Source organism: Antechinus flavipes, chromosome 2 (assembly GCF_016432865.1).
Source record: "Antechinus flavipes isolate AdamAnt ecotype Samford, QLD, Australia chromosome 2, AdamAnt_v2, whole genome shotgun sequence".
Lineage (NCBI taxonomy): Eukaryota > Metazoa > Chordata > Mammalia > Dasyuromorphia > Dasyuridae > Antechinus > Antechinus flavipes.
Window position 1 is genome coordinate 431,709,661 of NC_067399.1, and position 5,048 is coordinate 431,714,708.

At 34.8% G+C, this 5,048-nt stretch overlaps 1 long non-coding RNA gene across 1 annotated transcript; it reads right to left on the reverse strand.

Moving 5' to 3' along the window:
- Nucleotides 1-277: 277 nt before the first annotated feature.
- LOC127546886 (uncharacterized) lies at nucleotides 278-2,495 on the reverse strand. Its single transcript, XR_007950046.1, has 2 exons — nucleotides 2,371-2,495; nucleotides 278-480 (listed from the first exon to the last, which is right to left on the reverse strand). It is a non-coding gene; the product is annotated as an uncharacterized LOC127546886 (long non-coding RNA).
- Nucleotides 2,496-5,048: the final 2,553 nt, after the last annotated feature.

Consider the following 5,048-nt stretch of genomic DNA (forward strand, 5'->3'; position numbering starts at 1 on the left):
TTAGAAAGTTTTTCATCATATTAAACTGAAATTATCCTCTTTCCTTAAAACTCCTCCCTTCCTATATTGACATTACACTTCTGTTTGTCTGAGCCTTTTTCCTTTGGGGCAAAGCAGCAGAAACCTAATTCCTTGATAATATTGAACATGTTTTATCTCCCCCAATCTCAATACCCACTCTTGGGATATTCCTTTTTCTAATCTTGTTATGACATTTGATACCTGACTATTCCTTAGATTTTCTGTTAGTTTCCTACTAACAGAATTCAGACAAAAATTTCAGTGAAGTTTCCTTTATTCTATAAGCATCAATACAATCACAAATGAAGATCCAACATTCTGAAAGAGAATCTTCTGGAAATAGCAGATGTCTTCTGCGTTATCTTCTAATAAGAATGAAACACACTGGAGTACATTTCAGAAATGTTTCTTATTCAACAGAATCCCATATGTAAAAGTTGAATTTTATTACCACTCTGCCTGTGAAATGGGAATAGAAAATGAAATGAGGAACACTAATACACAGTCATATTTTCTGATGCTACATATTAGAAAGTTTGGGGCTATTTGGGAGGAGTACTGGGCTTTCTGACACAGGCCGTTTTCATACAGAAGATGAGCACTTGATGTTGCAAAGCACATTCATACACTGGTTAAAAGCAGAATTCGGTTATTTTTGATATTTCTATGCACACCGAGATTCCTTGTTTATGTAATACTATCCTTGATGTTTGTTATTCTCCAAATTTCCTCATAAAACTTTTTTTTGGCCTTTAAGTTATTTCATTTATGTTTTTAAAAAATCATCATTGCCATTTCTCAATGTATCTCCACTTGTCATCCCTCTCTCTAACAACAGAAACACCACACTCATAACAAATTAGTATAGGAGCAAAAGAAGCAACAACAACAACAACAACAACAAAATACCAAACAAATCAACACATTGGCTATAAAAATTATATTGCCATTTCTCACTGATAAACCCTCCAGTATTCTGTGGAGACCCAGCAGGCTGCTTCATCACATCCCTCTGAAGTTACATCCCATTTCTGTTAAAACAGCTCTAGCTGATGATTGCCAGTCAGACAGTCACTATCAATTCTTTGCTTTACTCCACCTCATTTTACTAGCAGTCTTAGAAGCTAAGACTTCAAAGTTCTGGCCTTTCTACACTACAGCAACAACTCTTGCTACTTTTGATGAATTGCTATGTCCAGCGGATTCACTATCCTGAAGATGACCTCCTGGAAATGAGCCATTTTAGGAAGGCAGATGTCCCAATGACGAGGTGCCTGTTACTCTCCTGCTGGAAGCCTTTCTGCACTGGGAGGGCCAGACCAGAAACTTGCACACACCTGAGGCAGCCTTTGAGAATCCAGAACCACCTTTCTGCCACAATAAGGCATTAAAAGAGCTCTTGGTAGAGGTGTGGAGACATATTAAAGTTTAAAATCAGAGTTTAGTTTAAAATGAGACAAATCTGAAGGAAGCATGATGGACAGCTTATAAATATGAAACAACTATCTATATCTATACCTCTATATACTTCATGTCACACATACATATGTGTTCCTCTGTTTAGCATTTGAACTGATGAATAGAATGAATGATGGGTGTGGAGGAGAGGATGTGCAAACAACTATGAATGCCTTTAAGGAGAAGAATTAGAAGTACAATATGTCACAGCTGGCAGGCTTCATGGAATGCTGTGATCTTACAGATAAAAAATGAATATTAAGAATTTGACTTGTTCAAAGGTATGCAACTAGTTCATAAATTTGCAAAAAACATTGATTGTTTATTCTGGAAGTAATTGTTAACATGATTGTTAATAACATAATAATAACAATATATTGATCATTCTGCCTAACTACTTTTATACCCTCATTTTATACATATGCAAACAAACTAGGAAGCATCTACTTCTGTTCATATGGAAAGAGAGGCCTAAAGAGTTTAAGGGACTTGTCCACTATTGGCCCTGTTGATAGAGATGGCATGGCGTCTGGAAGGAACATTAGCTTTAAATCTTTGCTTTATCCTCATGCCTTATATATTTAGTCAGTTCTTCAAGCCTCAGTGTCTTTATCTATGGAATGGGCATATCAGTATAAACAGAAGAAGAAAAGGGTAATGGAGAGAGTAACTGTTTAGGTAAGAGTATGAATCACATGGCTTGGAGAACTGCTGGTATATCCTAATCTGATGGTTGGGGTATACTTTAAGTACATGGAAAAGTAGTTTCTAACTCCCTAGTCTCGTATGTCATTCAGGAATATGTTACCATTGTGTTAACTATTGAATTCTATTCTACCCCAATCCTGCTCTTGTTAAATCTCTTCCTTTCCATTTGATGGGTGTACTTACTTAACAGCATGGCAGAAAATATATTTGTTGACATATGTTTCCCCATTAGAACCACAGATTGGCATATATTCTCAGATACATCCTAGAAATGTTTCTGGGTTTTCATACTCACTGCAGTCAATCTGAAAAATCTGTAACACATATTATCCCTTTTGGGTCACAGGATTTTTACAAAACAGGTTTCTATAAACGTGAAAATGCTTAGGGCTCTGGGTTCCAAAAGAAAAATGGTCAGGAGATAATGTGGAAAACCATGTCTATATTCTTCACACAGAACCACTGAGGCTAATTATACACCCTCTACTTTTTCCACTCTATTTCATAGCCACATATGGATGGGGACCTCTATTCCTAGGAGCACCAAACAATTATTGACTCTCTAGATACACAGAGTAAGAATCAGCATGGCAGAATTGATAGGCAATCAGCTTCGGAAACAGAAAAGTCTGTTTCTCTTATGTTCTTGCATTACCATGTTAACAAGTATTGCCACAACTCTTTTGATTCTGATATTTATAATGATATCTGCCTTGCTAATTCATATTGGTTAAGGATTTTTCAAGTCTAAATGTCCCATAATGGTGCTTTCTGATTTATAACCCTGAGCTTTTTTTGTTTAACAGTTGAGAAAAAGCGGTTCATTTAACTATAACAGGGAAAAGAAATATCCATACAGGATAAAGCATTGATTCAGCTGGGCACAACTTCCTAATGTGGGTTTTACCCCAGTCCATAATCATAAGCCAGAGGAAAGAGCTTTGGCCCTTCTTAACTTGGTTATTTTATACTCAAGCAATTAGGAAGCTAATGGAAGTCTTAGTTTCTTGAATTAATTAAAATTAGAATTCAATTTCAATACTTCTTAAGGAAAAGCCAGCTTAATTTGCAGGAGGAAGTAGAAGGTCATGAGGAAGAAGTCTTAAGATACTTTTCCCATACCAAATCCCATATCTCTTCAACTTTTCAATGGAATACTATAGGATGGTTGACTAAATGCTTTACTAAAATCTAAGTAATGTATATGTATAGTATGTCCTTGATAGCCTTATGGACAAGAAAGATGCAAGTTCAATGATAGTACAGATATGCACATTCACAGCTGATTTCACAACCATGGGAGACAGCCTCAGGCTTTCAGGGAACAGGCAAAACCTAATACCAAGATAATCCAATTATTGGTTTTGTTGATAATGTACAACTCACTCTTTTATTTTTTTTCTTCTATTTTGAGACCTGTGATTTTATCAGAGTAGAAAATTTCCCAAAAAGAACTTCCTTTAGCAATGAAGATCAGCACTTTATTTGAAGTCTGTTGTGTTAAAAAGTTGCCTAGAAAATTGAATGACAAAGTAACTTGCTGAAGGTATTTTGATAAAGGTAGGACTTGAATCCAGGTGTTCCTAGATTCCTAATATACCATGATTCATTCTACATCTGTAAATAAATGGCACATTTATTCAAGCAGAAAGGCTATAAAATTACATAATCTCAACAATAACACTTTCCATGCTTGGGTCTCCTTTTAGTTCCGGGTGTGAAATTGTAAGTGTGTGTGTGTGTGTGTGTGTGTGTGTGTGTGTGTGTGTATTCAACTGGTCCTAAATGGCTCATAGATATTGGGGACTATGGGATTTTATTTATTTTTAAAAAATTTTTTAACATGTAATATTTTATTTTTTTCATAATTATGTTTAAAATGTTTTTTAAATTTTTTTTTATTTAAAGTTTTGAGTTCTAAATTCTATCCCTCTCTCTACTCCCTCCCCAATTTTTTATTGTTATTCTTTGCTTTTGCTAACTTTTATTTATAAATTACATATTTTTATGACATGCTTATATCATCCTCTATGTAATTTTTTGCTTTTGATATGGAGCATCTTTTTCTTTTTATCCTACAACTTTCCATTCCTCTCTAAGCTATCAACTTCTGCTCTTCAAGGCATTCTATGGTCCTACTATTTATTGTTAGGTAACTTCATTGGAAAAATATTAATTATAACAAAAGGACCTTTGTTTAAAGAAGCTTGACATCATAAAAGACTCTTTGAAATTTCTCAAACTTATCATTCTGCGGATTGTTATTATTGTATGATTTTTAAAAAATTTATTATAGCTTTTTATTGACAAAACATATGCATGGGTAATTTTTCAACATTGACTCTTGCAAACCTTCTGTTCCAACTTTTCCCCTCCTTTCCTCCACCCCCTCCCCTAGATGGCAGGTAGTCCCATATATGTTAAAATATATGTTAAATACAATATATGTATACATATTTATACAGTTATCTTGCCGCATAAGAAAATCGGATTTAGAAAGAAGGTAAAAATAACCTGAGAAGAAAAACAAAAATGCAAGCCAACTATAACAAAGAGTGGAAATGCTATGTTGTGGTCCACACTCATTTCCCAGTGTTCTTTTGCTGGATGTAGCTGGTTGTGTCCATTACTAATCAATTGAAACTGATTTGATCCTCTCATTGAAGAGAGTCATGTCCATCAGAATTGATCTTAGTATAGTATTGTTGTTAAAGTGTATAAGGATCTCCTGGTTCTACTTATTTCACTTAACATCAGTTCATGTAAGTCTCTCCAAGCCTCTCTGTATTCATCCTGCTGGTATGACCTTGAGCTTTACCTATTCTACTTAGACATCCTTTTGAATTTTGTTCCTTCTGGAC